Here is a 15,306-nt window from a genome sequence, read left to right on the forward strand (position 1 = left end):
TACAACAAACTTACACGGTGCTACAAAAATTTTGAAGGTGGACCTCGTGAAGGCATACCATCAGATACTAGTGACACCAGATGACGGTCCTAAGAGCGCTATACGACCACCTTTCGGCTTATTTGAATTTCTTAGACTGCCACTCGGACAACTATGGACAGACATTTCAGCGGTTTATGGACGGTGTCTTACGCGGTCTTGCTTTTTTCCACGTTTACCTGGATGATCTGCTTATCGCTAGCGCCACTCCATGTGAACACGATGAACACCTGCGAACCATTTTTTGACGTCTCCCTGCGCATGGCATTGACGTCAGTGCAGCAGAATGCAAGCTTGGTGTGCCCGAGCTGACACTCCTGAGCCATACTATCTCGAGTGCCGAATTAGGCCCCACCGGGAAAAGGTAAAAGCTGTCCGAGAATTCCCGAAACCTAACACTAAGGCGGCAGCTCCGAGAGTTTCTTGTGCGGCTGAACTGCTATCGCCGTTTTGTGCCTGAGTGCGCGGTTACCTTCGACCCTCTACACAGACTACTAGCAACTGCGGAGAGTGCAGCGGGAACCCTCACATGAACTGACGAAGCATGCAACGCTTTCCGTCGAGTCAAGGAGTCTTTGGCAAACGCTGCTGTGCTCGTGTATCCAGAACCAGGCATACCGCTGTGCATCATGGTCGATGCCTCAGACACAGCCATCGGCGCAGGCTAGAGCTGCTGAGCAACGGAATCTGGCGCCCAACATTGTTCTTTCAAGAAAGCGGACCGCTTCAGAAGAGCACTACAGCATTTTCGACCGAGAGCTGCTTGCCATCTATGCCGCCATCCGGCATTTTTGTCACTATCTCGAAGGCGTGGATTTCTTTGTGCTCACAGACCACAAACCTCTGACGTACGCCCTGAGTCTCCACACATCGCACAGAGGAATGCACACAGCCCGTGAGCTACGTCAGCTGTCTTACATATCCGAGTTGACTACAGACATCCGGCATGTGAGCGTCGTCAACAATGCGGTCACGGACGCCCTGTCACGCAGTCCTCTCAACGCACTTAGCCTTTCCAATTTAGCTCATTTGACTCAGCTGGTGGCAGCTGAGCAAGCAGATCAATAACTCAGTCAGTTGCTGACAACAGTAACCGCGCTGAAGTTGCAATGGCTACCTGCGTCCGGCTGAAAAGACCGAGTGTGCTTCGACGTACCAAAGGACAACCCTCGTCCTTTCGTTCCTTCTGGCTTTCGTCGTACCGTCTTCCAGTCGCTGCAAAAGCTGGCACATCCGTATGTTCGGGCGACACAAAAGCTAGTGACAGCAAGATACGTCTGACCATGTATAAAGCGAGACGTCCGGCAGGGGACGCGAGAGTGCATCGCCTACCAGCGCTCAAAAGCCCAGAGCCAGACCGTGACGGCATTGGCGGGGCTCCGAGCGGCAGATGCACGATTTGAGCATGTGCACTTGGACATTGTCGGACCTCTACCACTTTGTAATGGTCAGTGGTTCTTACTCACTTGTGTGTGTACACGCTGGGTTGAAGCTGTGCCTATTGCTGAAATCACCGCCCACACAAGCGCCCATGCGATTGTGTACCACTGGGTGGCTAGCTTCAACGAGCCGTCAACAGTTGCGTCTGACCGCGGCAGGCATTTCGAATCGGCTCTTTTGGCCAGCATAACACCGCTGATCGGCATATTTCGCATTATAACTACTCTCTACCATCCTCAGAGCAACGGCACGGTGGAATGCTTTCACCGCCACTTGGAAGCAGCTCTCATGGTAACGGAAGGGCACAGTTGAACCGAAGCACTAGCGCTCGTCCTTATTGCTATCCGCACAACGCTGATAGACAACATTGGCTGCATCGTCGTCGAGCTGGTGTATGGAACAATACTGCGATTGCATGGCAAGATTTTTACATGCTCTGGAGACGAAAGCCCTGTTTCAATTGGTGACTACACCAGCCGTTTGCGCAACATCATGGGCAAGCTTTGCTCCACACCACCGCGTCAGCCACCGCCGCGACCCGTCCACATGCAGTCGGAGCTGTGGTCATGCTCCCATGTGTTTGTGCAGCATGACGCAGTGCATCGAACTCTTCAACCACTGCACGACGGCCCGTTCGATGTCCTCCATAGCACAAAGCAATTTACTGTGGAGATTCGTCGTCCACAGGAGGTAGTCTCTGCTGACCACGTGAAACCAGCTCATATGGAGAACACTGAAGGTCCCGCGGTTCGCGACTCTTGTAAGAGCAACGAAGTAGCAACTGCAACTTCCTCCCGAAAAACAATGCAGTGCACACGCAGTGGAACGCGAGCCCCTGCTCACGTTTGTCTGGACCTGTAACGTTCGGCAGCTCACTGGTGAGGGAGTGGTGGAGTGAACGTCATTCGTGCAGCGCTATTAGCTGGCGCGCATTTGTATGGCTAGTTTATAGCGCCACGCTGTCACACCACGTTATGCACGTGACAGGCAAGTCTGTTGGCGCGCGCGCCTCCCCATGTCTCGTGAGAGAATAAGAAGTTTCGTTTGCAAATCATCGCTAACGGTCTCATTGCTCTTCACCCGCGCTAGCAACCAACACTAGTTTATGCAAAAAGTCCATTATCTTATGCAAGCATAAAAGACCAGCAAAGTGTCCAGTCTTAGACAGCGACGAAACCTGCAGCAGCGTGCCATGGAATACAGTTGAAGGACCGGAGAATGAGCATGATGTGTGCTCGTATATTTCCTTTTGACGATTGCCGGCAATGGTCAGCCAACCATTGTAACAGGAATCAAATACGTCAGCCCACAAAAGGCGAGAAACGGCACCCTGGGCTTGGGGCTTCAAATCGGCGCCTCCATTGCTGTGTCACGTACACGTTCCCTCTTCTTGATGCAGGTTGGTTATAATTTTCAAGCGAAGCTTGTATTTGCTCACAAGTTCCAGCGGCGTTGTCCTGGTCACCCAAAGAAACCCGGTTTCTCCCAGAGTAGAGCAGCTGTTCCAGCTATGCCAGCGGCGGATCACGTGCCGCGCACGGCCAATCATGGTCATTTGGTGTGTCCTGGCGAGGGACACACCAAACTCGTGCCACTGCTCACGCGCGGTGTTGCCAGGTCCGACGAGGCGGCGTAGCCAAAAGCTAGAGAAGTAGTAGCCCATATGTAGCCAAACACAACAGTGGAAAATATTTCCTAGGCAAATATAGCCATGTTTATTTGCACTTTTATTTGTGTATACATTTTCACATTCGACTACGGCAATCCTTTTTTTTTGCACAACCCGTCGTAACAGAATGCCCGTGCCGCCGTGACGGTCGGCCCTAGACATCAACAACAGCGACATCATGCTTGCACAGAACACTTTTTGGTTGGGCCCGGAAGCTCTTGGCGAATCGCTGCAGAGGGCTAAATCGTTACTTTTATGTGATGACAGATAGTACTAAGTTATTATATTCAGCTATTTACAATAATATTAACTACGGACTCTGCTCTTTAGCTGTCATGAACGCAAAATAATGTTTACATCATCCATCTCTCACGTCATCTCTGCCTACGGCGTAGAAGTTTAGCTGTCCAGCGATCTGCGACGTGCTCACGCATTCTTTTTTATGAGCTAAAACAAGTCTTTCGCGCTATGATATCTCGTGTTATTATTGTGATAGCAATTATATGGACACTAAAAAGCAGATTTCTGCCGTCGGCGTCGCCGTCGCCGTGAGGTTCCGTATGACGTCAATGGAGATGAAATCGTCGCCGCGCGCCGAACGCTGTATGTGCGAGTGAAAGGGCGCGAGGGGTGCGCGCTTTCACGGGGAGTGAACGCACGGCAGAGAACAAACGCGCGTTCTGCGCCGTGCTCGCTTAAGGGCTGCAGAAGTAGACGTCTCTTACCTCCTTTACAATCACCATATATGTGGAGCAAACGCGCCTTCTTCCGACGCGCGAGAGGCCGTGGGAGAGGGGGGGAGGGGGAGGGAAGGGAGGCGACGTTTAGCTGCGGCACCAAGTGCCTATTTATATCAGAGGCTCCGGCAACAGTCACCAACGCCGCACGCATTTTGTGCGAACGCGGGCAAAACGCCGACGGCGTCGACAACAGCTCTGCGTGTTGCCGGTGCTGCTGCATGTCCAAGTTTATACAGCTGATAAAGCTATTATCATTACTCCGTATAGCTCTCTGCAAATTTGCTATCGCAATTGATGCTTCGCCTTTCAGGTGAAACTGCGACAACTTTTTGTCTCATCGTCCTATCTTGTTGTCTCGTTGTTTTTTCCATTAGTTTGGCCCGGGTTAGCTCGTACATGCTCTATATACTGTCCATGCACATCAACCTCGCCGCCATCTTAGGCCTCTTGCACGGCAAGAACGTGCGTTAAAATAAAGCGACAGGCAAGAAATGCCACTCGCTATCTGAATCAGTGTAAGCGAAGCTTTAAAAGATTACTGCGCAAAACGGCACACCAGTGTAAAAACCGCGCTGTCGTTTTCGGCGACGAGCACGTCCCGAAGGTAACTCGCTCGAAATAGTAAAAGCCGCGACGGCACACAAAGACCAAAGGTAAACAACAAATTGATAACAGAGGTTATGCTGTGCAAACCGCTACTGTCAAAAACCAAACCATGTTGATGTGGTAATAAAGTTTTAGAATAGGGACCCCCAAATTTTGGGGCCCCAAAGAGCTTCGCGGGTGTTAGTGTTGGGGCATGCAGGAGTGAAGAGTTTTAGAATAGGCGTTTTGCGTTTGTGGATAGCGTGTTGCGTTAATTGCAGCATCACTTCGGCGTCAAAGAAAAGCTGTTATGTAATATTAAAATAATATATACAATTTTATAAAAACAGTAATTTAGATTTTTGTGTTCTCGCGTTTAATTATAATTTAGAACTTATTCTATCAGCAGCCAAAAAGTTGTGCTTAGTTTTGAGTAACCAACCTTCACCCAGCCAAGTCAATCCGTGTTAAGCTTACGAGCGATAAAATCGACAATGGAATTCGGGATCAGCCGCGTCAAATGAATCAATCTTCATTACACATGTTAGTTGAGAGAAAGCGATAACCGCAATCACTTCTCCTAGCTTACCAACTTCACGCGTTACCACGAATCAAGCCCAGATTGGTGCTAGGTTAGGACCATCGCTTCGATGGATGCCGCCGTGTTTGTTGACGAAAGCTTTTTTGGCCAGCTTTTGGGGCCCTCGATAAATCGATGAAATATTGTGCCCGATGCAAAACCCAAACACAGTTTGCGTCTTGCGCATGCGCAGTTGCTTCAACGCAATTTCTTTGGGGCCCCAAAATGTTTGAGACCCTATTCTAAAACTCTCTAATAATTGTTGGGGTTTTACGTGCCAAAACCACGATATATGACTGGGATGCATGACGCAGTGGGAGACTCCGGAATAATTTTGGCCACCTCTGGTCCTTTAACGTACAACTTAATCTAAGTACACGGGTGTTCCTGCATTTCGCCTTGATCGAAATGCGGCCGCCCTGGTCGGGAATAAAACCCGCGTCCTCGATCTCACAAGCTAAGCTAACACGGTGGGTGAAGTTCATGTGACGTGGTGCACTGATGTCATCGTGGCAAACACGTTTCGATATTAGCAGAATGAATATCTGCATCCGTGACGTTACGGGCAGACCATCTAAAAGTAAATGCACCAGAACCCACCTTTGGCTCAAGGTCTTGCTCCCATTCTTTTTTATACGTTGTCGCATACTTGGCCCCCTTCCCCATGCTTGGATTCTCCTCCCTGAGGAGTATCCGATCTTATGTCCAACCTATCGAAATAAATCTCGAATGCAAGCACGAACAAAAATTCATCTAGTAGGAGAAGAAACATGGCAGTAAAGCCTCGAGCGAGAAACCTGGACTAGGCCGAAAGCTGTGCCCCGGCGCGATACTTTACCCAGAAGGCAAGGCTAAGAACATACTGGAGCGTGTCATCCACCTGTGCTTCCCTTCTTTCATGTCGGCGCCACTATCGCCTGACGGCCCCGACCCTATGTTATTGATCTCCCTTCCTGAGCATAGCCATGTTTGTACAGTGTACTGTGAAAAACCCACTACTGCCAGGTTCGTCCCGATGCCCGGGGATCAGGTGCATAACGATCAAGAGGGTTGTAAGATTAAGTGCACCAATGATCAAAGCCACCTGCTCAGACAACGGCGCAAAGAGGGAAGGCGAGTGGGGGTCATTTCGTGCATGCACACACGCACAGCCACGTGGCCGGCTCAGCCAGCTAAAACATAGCCTTCGAAATTTGCTTCTACCCGATCAGAGCCACCTATGCAGCGTTGATTGGGGCGCCACTTTAGCCAAAACAAAGCAAAGTAGCACATTTTCAGTAGCCCAAATATAGCCACATAGCCAACTCGTCCAAGTCGACGCCAATATTTTTTCCTGTAGCCTAATTTGGCTATATAGTCGACGACGAACACTCGTTCATCGTCGTCTTCTTCCACAGCTGGCTCCTCGGTGTCGCTCGGATATACATTTTGAGTTGAATAGTTATTACTAGCCACGATTTTCAAGATCAGTAGACTCCCAGGTAGATAATGAAGGTTTATGAAAGATTTACCACTGCGCGACCCGCGTCGGCCATGTCTAAGTTTGCACCGTGCTCTATTTGTCGGCGTTCCAACCACGTGCGTATCTAGTTTCCTTCCGCTCTCCTGTGGTAGCGGTGCCGTCGAAACGTCACTCACACGTGTCAAGTTTCGTCCGGCTGCTCGGGGCGGCGGTCCCGTCGTACACGCAAATGTATATAAAAACCGCAAATACAACTTGCCGTTCTCCATCTTGAATTTCAACTGTCTTCTGTCGTCGTACTGGGGAGGCCGCGTATAGTCCTGACTCCTGAGGAGCAACGCGCCAACATCCTAAACAGCTTTGCTGGTCATTCACCTTCACAGAGTGGAATGGCTCATGATTTTCCATCACAACTCTAGATCAGTGTTTTCAAGGTAAGCTAAATTATCTTGGGTCCTCCCAGACCATCGCATATGCGCAGCGTATGCCAATTCTGGCCAGATCACTTAAGTTAAGCAGCATCTCGTTGAATAGTTGATTCCCCAAGGAGACAAAACATCTGAATTGCAATGATGTGACTGGATTTTTGCGTCTAGAGACTCTATAAAATGCCGCCATCTTTGTGCTTTGATGGTTATGAAAAAGTGGCACTTTTAAATTCAGTCTTTAGGTGCTGCCGGTAGGAATAAATTTTAAACGGTACTGACTAGACATTATGCAACCATATTTTAAAGAGCTTTGAAATAGCTTGTATGTATGTGAATTTGAGGACCTCAAGCACCTGTCACTGAACAAAATTTAGGGATACAATATGGAAATACTGACTTTAAGCTGTTACACCTTGCTCTTCGCAAATTCGTTTAAACCATTAAAAAGAGGCTTATACAGCACGTTTTGCTAAATTTGCTATACCGTTTTTTAAAACGGTTACACGATTTCTGCCAAGACGTCTTGAGTCCCTTATTTGGCCGTGCATTAGATGGTCTTTACTATGCCTACAAGGCAATACATCTGACAAAGTTGCGTCAGGATGGCGACAAGACCTCTTAAATATCGTGTAAATACGTGTCGAAGATGTCTTCTAGATGTTATAAGGTGATTGCAAGACGTCTTATAAATCTTGTCAAGATGGCTTACCGACGGCAAAAGGACTAATTTGTCCTGACTAGACATTTGTCATTGCCGCAACCCTGAAAATATTTTTCATTTTCCACTCGAAGCATCTCCTCCAAGTAAGGGTGAAGTCGCTTTGTGAGGTGACAACAAATGCCCTGAAACCCCTGTTTGATCGGTGTCTCCAGGTACTTGAACAGCCCGATGTCATCCTGGCACTAGCCAGCCCGCCGATGTCAAGTCCCTGCCATCAAAGCCCTGCCCAGACAACCGTCTTCTGCAGCTTGCCGAATTAGTATCCTCGGGCGTTTTCTAGCCCACCGTCATCCACTTAGCTTGAAGTTGGAAGTCTATTTCAGGCAACTAATAAAAATATATACAAACATATATGCATATATACACACATATACAGTTGCCTAGGGGACCGTCGAAAAGGCAAAAAAAAAAAAGCCTGACAGGGCGCGTGCCCCCTGAGAGAACCCAAATTCACCCCCAAACAGACACAATGCACAGTGTTAGAATTACGCAAGAGCTATTACAGTGCAGAAAAAAAGCTTTACGGTAGATGCCTCTTTTGAGCTTATTTATAAGTAAATAAAATGTTTTAATATAACCCAGCATCACCCAATTAGCTCCGCGAAAAATTGCTTTTGGTAATTTCTGAATAACATGCTATAAAATGTATTTCAGTATTTTTCTCAGTTACTATTTCAGCAGAAGCAGGACTTCCGCTTCTTGGATCAATATATTTCTGTCGCGTTTCCTTATGTTCTATTTGATGTCGACAGTATGGGGCAACTGCTATGAATGCCACTGACAAAAGGTTCGCTGTAATAATTACTGCGTTCTCTATACCTTGCGTATTTACAGTATTTGTCATGTAGGGCACCTTGGTCCAACGCTGACACAAATAAAGCCAGCGATATGGCCCAGCTCTGATGCCACGCTACCAACACGATGACTGCTGTATTGGCTTGATCGTCGTCCACTCATTGCTCCAACTCTCGGCCTTGCACTTTGCTCATATGCCAGCGTTGGGCCACGGATGGTGCCAATCTTTGTCCAAATGGGGGCATGTTTGGTCCAATGCTAGTGTTCTGCATGTGCTCTCTCTATCCATCAATTTGGTAATGCGTTTAGTCCTCTTAGGGTACTTTACGCACTTTCTTGGGGCCAACTGTGTATCTATATCTGCCTATATATCTATTTCTGTCTCTAACCATTTTCCTGCCAACCTGTCTCCCTGGAAATTCCCCCATTGAACGGGTAGAGGATTGGGCTGTTATGCTTAGAGACCTGCGTTAGAAAAGAATCCTCCAACCTACATGGGTCGCTCCGCATCGGACACTGCTTACTTGTGTGCCACTCTTCAATGAATGGTTTTGACACCAACATGGGTAACCAGATATGTGCCATTGGATGTGCGCCATTCTAGTGACAAAATTTTTCTTTAAATTGCTTCTGCACTCGGCGCAATCAAATCCGCGCCGAGAGCCGACTTTATGGCAACGCTGCTGGATGGCACAGTGTTTGGAGAGGGAAGCGTGGGAGAGATACCCGACTGCATTTAGACTATCCGATTTCGCAATGGGCGATTTTCAGCAGCCGAACGTATTATTCGAAAAGCTGTAAGATTTATCGCGCGCTGTGCGGTATCGAACCGCCGTCCAACGGGCTACATATGCGCTGCTCAAATATGATATTTCGAACTGAAATGCCAGTGATAAAATTGTAGAGCAACACAAAAAACTCCCGATACAGCTTTCCGTTGCTCCATACCTGCTAAATAAAACAGTTTTTTTTTTCAGGCATGGAAGAAGCTCTCGAATAGAAGAAAAATTGTCGCGAGACTGGCCGCTCAAAGCACTACGCGTGAACTTTTGGGCTTGTCTCATGCTTGAAAAAACACTTTTATGAAGCATTAATTTAGCAGCAGAATGCTGTGTAGGGAGTTCATGTTGCTCTCAAATTTCCTCCTTGGCACTTTTCATCTAATTATATTGTTATAGAAGTTAAATAAATAATTAGGACTAACTGTGTAATTAGGCTGAATGGAAAAATCATCAGACTATCTGCAAACGACCGAAAACAACGTTACCTTGGTTCTGTTCAGCTACGTCGCAGTTGCATATTTTTAAGGTTTACCGCAATTCGCGTGAGACATCCGGTATACTCCGCTCCATCTTGTCTTTCTGGCAGCTGCACCTTTAGTCATTTTGAATGATTTTAATGCATACCATTCTTTGGCGAATAACTCAGCAATTTGGTAGCAAGATCGAATCTGGAATACAAAAAGCGTGACAACTTTTCTATAGGAACACATAAGGCTCCATAGAAAATACATGGGGTTGGGGGGCAAAATTGAATTTGGAAGTGGGTCAACCTAAATTTGGGGTTGATATGGGGGTGGCCTGAACTAAATTTTGTGGGTATGTCCTAGTGCCAACCTGAGTTTCAGAGTAATATAGTGGCGCGCCTACCTGAATTTGGGGTGATATGTGGCTCAGCCAGCCTGAATTGGGGGGTAGTATTCTGGTGAGAATACCTTATTTCGGAGGTGGGACAACTTGAAATTTGGGTTGGGTCAACCCAAACTTTGGGGTGGGCCAATTTGAAACTTGAGGTGAGCCAACAGGGAAAGAAATATACGAGTCTAGCCAAAGAACGCTACGAATAAGGAGACAATTTTCTGGATCGCTGTACTGGCTGTGGCACCTAATACTTGCTTGTTTTTCGGCTCACCTCAAAAGGATTAGTGAAAAGACCATGATTTACGTTGAAGAGACGGAGAAGATGACGGTGATGTTTCCTCTTTTGTCGTTGTTGTCAAACAGAATCGCTTAACCTGGCCAGAGCCTTCGACAGGACGCCTATGAAGACCTGTAGGTGCTGCTTAAGTTTTCCGTCGTGCACGAGCTGTATGCTCTTTAGAAGAAATCATGCCACAGATGCAAAATACACTGACTCGACTCATTTAATTTCTTTAAAAAAGCCGGCAGATCCACGCCCTGTGGGAATCGATGTTATGAAAAGCAGTGTGCGGGTAGGCTATCAAGCTAACGAAATGACCATTAGGGCACCAAGAAGTAGGCGGCCCTTTCATGACCTACATGACACGCATGTCATGATATTCATGTCTTGAGTGCTCAGCAGTCCCTTAAGCTACACCCAAGAGACCTTAAGGCGAAAGCCTTAGTCATGCTTATGATATTGACGTCGACCATCAACCCTTAGCCTTTTCCTTCACTTGGTACCCCATTCGAACCTATTCCATTGGTTTTTGAGTGTTAATCTTTTTTCGCTGAGTCATTATCATTTTCACTGTGTCATATGGTCATGACTATGACTTCTACAATCATCCTTTAGTGTTTCCTTCACTTAGTACCTACGTAAGAACCAATTTCAGTGGCTTTTCAGTGTTAATCTTCTTGCGCTGAGTCATTCTCATATTTGCTCAGCCATGACTATGATTTGTACCATCATTATTTCGTGTTGTCTTCACTTAGTGCCCACGTTCGAACCCATTCCAGTGGTTTTTGAGTGTTATACTTTTTTGCTGAGTCATTGCCATATTTTCTGAGTCATTCTCATGATTATGACTTCTATCACCATCCTTTAGTGTTTCCTTCACTTAGTACCCACGTACGATCCCATTTAAGTGGTTTTTGAGTGTTAATCTTTGTTCGCCAAATCATTGTCTTTTTTGCTGTCTTGCTCATAGCTATGATTTCTACCATACTCATTTAGTGCTTCCTTCATTCAGTGCCCATGGCCGAACCGTTCGAGTGGTTTTTGAGTGTTAATCTATTTTTCGCTGATCATTGCCATTTTTGTTGAGTCATGATCACGACTATGACTTCTACCGTCATCCTTTAGTGTTTGCTATACTTATTCCCCACGTCAAAACTAATTTCAGTGACTTTTGAGCAATAACGTTATTTCGCTGAGTCATTGTCATTTTTGCTGAGTCATGCTCATGAATATGACTTCTACCAGCATTCTTTAGTGTTTCGTTCACTGAGTACCCACGTCCAAACCCATTTCAGTGGTTTTTTAGTGTTAATATTTTTTGCTGGGTCATTTTCATGACCCAGCGCATGTCACGCATGTCATGACATTTATGTCATGCCCTATCACTTATATTCGTCATATGCTCTTGTCATAGTATGCTAATTTTGGCACATACCAAGTTAACGACACGACCATGAGAGCACAAAGACGTAGGCGTGTAGATAGATAGATAGATAGATAGATAGATAGATAGATAGATAGATAGATAGATAGATAGATAGATAGACAGACACTGTTAAAGTAGCAAATGTTCGCCAAGAAATGGTTCGCATTTAAAACCACACACAGGAGTGTTGCGTAAGGGGTGGAAACAGAACAGAAGCAAGCGCATTACCACGTGGCCTCAGCTTAAGACATGCTTGAACATGCCTTCAGAAAACGTTATTGGGCACGTATTGGCGACGATACATTCCTGGGGAAAGAAGTTCGCAGGAAAAGTATTGTTCTCGTGCGCAGGCGGAAAACTTGTACTGTGTGACCGGTGAGGCGAGATATATATGTTGTTGGCATCATTTAAGGTGTGTTATTAAGCACTGAAACAATTGTCAATTGAATATTATGAATGAAATAATCGTGTCACACTATTATGAATGCATTCGAGCTAATTGGTGAGCCGCGTGTGAAACGGGTGTCTAATTGCTGATAAACACTATAGTTTTGCACGAAGGATAGATTTCTATGCAAGAAATTTGACATCCTTACGCGCATGTCAAAACTGGCGCTTGAAGAATCATAGTTTTAGGTTAACTGATAGAATAAGGTTACTAACATGCACGTTACATATCATGAGAATTGTCAGTGTGACTTAAGTATTTGAACGGTGTGACTTTCTCTAGGAGATTCTTAACAATGGTATAGCTAAACATTAAACATTGTTGACGGCGGATAAGTGACCTATCCGAATTAGCCATCGCTAAGCACACCTCACACAATATTGAACCAGGTCAAGATTGCTGGAGGGCAGCTTGGTCGAAGATCTGCCAGAGGCCTAGGAGCCTTGACATGGGCCTTTGGTTCATATGGTCGCTGTATAAGCGAGGCCCTAACAGGATCTATTCTTTGTCAGGCGCTAAAGTAGGTCGGTCTACTCACGAGAGCTCAGAGACACTAACGTAAACATGAAAGACTACTTGCCACGTAAGAAGTTAGGCGGCATTGAGATCCCTATTTCTTGTGTGTCACGGATTTCAGAAGATACGAGACACAGACACATTTGCACACAGGACACCTTTTTATTTCAACTGGAAATGCCAGAAAGAGCACTCTATATGCGTTACAAGTGAATAAAAATTACGTGCTGTCATGTAGTGAATTGAGTTCGGAGCGTACGGCGAGTCATCACCATCGGAATGTTTTAAAATATATTATTGGTGTATTCATTGGAGCTAGTCACGCATAATGTTTTGTAAATTTAACAAGATATTTAACGGCTTCGTTGATTTTCCCAAACTTCATATGTTTCAGCTTCACCATTACTGGCCAGATTTTATCTGCAGCAGGATGCTCCCGCTTCTATAGCGCTCAATTCTATCCGTAATGCTAGAGCCAATGCACCAACATTTGTTCTGCATATTAAAACAATCACTCACAAAATGAAACCGTTGCATAGCTTGGTCATATCCGCTCACAGGTATCTTGACACCACACAGACCTCTTAAAAATAGCCAAGCAAGTCAATAGGTTCGGTGGTTTTGATAAATTTATTACATTTCCAATGTCCCATTTCCGGCCACTGGTGTCAAATAGTGGTAAATAGAAAAACAAATTCAAGCATAGGTTACCAATTTTTTATAACTCTTTATCTCCACTAATAATGCCTATGCATATCTCCCTGAGCTTTCGTTTTCTATACTACCGCTCGACCATAGGGAGCAATAGTAGTGAGAACACTATTCTTGAAATTATTTTAAACCCAACCACGTCATCCAAATGCCAGACAATATCTGGCGCCTTCCCCACAAAACACAACATCGTCATGAAAATGTCGTAGACTGACCAAATGCTTTTCACACCACTTATATACAGCAGTAAGAATTTGCAGAATTCATTAAGTCCGAATGCTTCTTTACGCGTGTCAAACAGGCATGCCACATAGACTTCGTGTTCTCGCATGCAAAAAAGACACCCTTGCATTTTTAGTATTCAGGACTGATGATATACCTGAAATATCGCTACTAACCTCACCATATGCACTAAGGGCATATTAAATTTAGGGATACCATATAAAAAATATTCCGTGTATTCAACATCTGCTTGCTATTACACTCATTTGCCAAATTTGTCCTGCTACATTGAAGTTGTCCTTATACTTGGTAGCCAAATGGAGTAACTAATATTCAGTGGACGCTGCCATTTGCTTGACGCATGGTGATTACACCACGAGGTGCAATAAGTGAAAAAATAGAATTATATATTTGTTACGATATAATTATTTACCATGGCATATCATTGGCGGCTCGTTGCGAATAAGCACATGGATGAGATAAACATCGCATGAGAATAAAGTTGTGATCAATGCTGTATGTGAATATAAACATTGCGTCCAATATCACTTCAGATAGGACACAAATAACAGAATTGTGCAAATTGCCTGTAGTGTCATTACATTTAAGTAACTCATTTTTGTAAATATTTATTTCACGTGGATTCTAACACATGGTTTGAATTGGCATAATTTTTTCTGCCTTCCTTGCAATTTGCTCCACATTTTTTATTTTTGTTAATGATCTATTTTGTCACGAGGCCGGAACATAAGCCAAGAGGCCTGTTTTTGAAACATTTATCGGTCAAACATTCACTATAGCTTTTGTCTCAATACTAAGTATATCTGAGAAGTGTCTACACATCTACACCTGAGCTATACATTTCCATTCTAACACTCGGTCAATCATAATCAACATGACGCATCAAATACACTGAACTTGAAGTGCCTAAAACACGGTCTCAACACAAAGTGCTCTGAACAAACTACTATAAATAAATGCTGCTCACACATTTTAGCTCATAATAGCAGCAACCGTGCTTATCACAGAAAGTGTCTCTAGTAAATCCTATGTCCAAAATAAAGATTTCTTTGTGTCGAGGAGTCATTACACTCAGACATCCCTATATGTGAATAAGAGCAAGGGCAACAGGTAGACCTGAATTTTGTTATTCCAGGAAAGCATAGGGAAAATTATTTATTGGTGTTAGTTGAGGGGTATAAATGATAAGATACATGGAAATGTATATGGATGAAAAAAACTCGCTGCCACTTGTGCGAGCCAAATTTAATGGTGGGAGCGCCATTAACAGTTTGTAATTTAGGAATAATGTATTGCCTTACCAAATGTTCCACTAAATGTGCAGAGGGAGTTTTTAAATTATGCAGATACCATATAACAAAACCTGTTTTGTGTTCAACCATATTTGCTGGGATAGTATAGTTAAATCAATCGTGCTCCCGTAAACCTTCTCTTCTGGAGAGTTATAGACTCCAACTATTAAACATGTACGGTGTTATTTTTGTACTGTTAATGAATGCCGAGGTGCAGTAAATGACTTTGCTCAATACAACATTGTCACATTTTATGTGTGTTAACCAAAGTTGCTTATAACATGTGTTGAG

Source organism: Dermacentor silvarum, chromosome 6 (assembly GCF_013339745.2).
Source record: "Dermacentor silvarum isolate Dsil-2018 chromosome 6, BIME_Dsil_1.4, whole genome shotgun sequence".
Taxonomy (NCBI): domain Eukaryota; kingdom Metazoa; phylum Arthropoda; class Arachnida; order Ixodida; family Ixodidae; genus Dermacentor; species Dermacentor silvarum.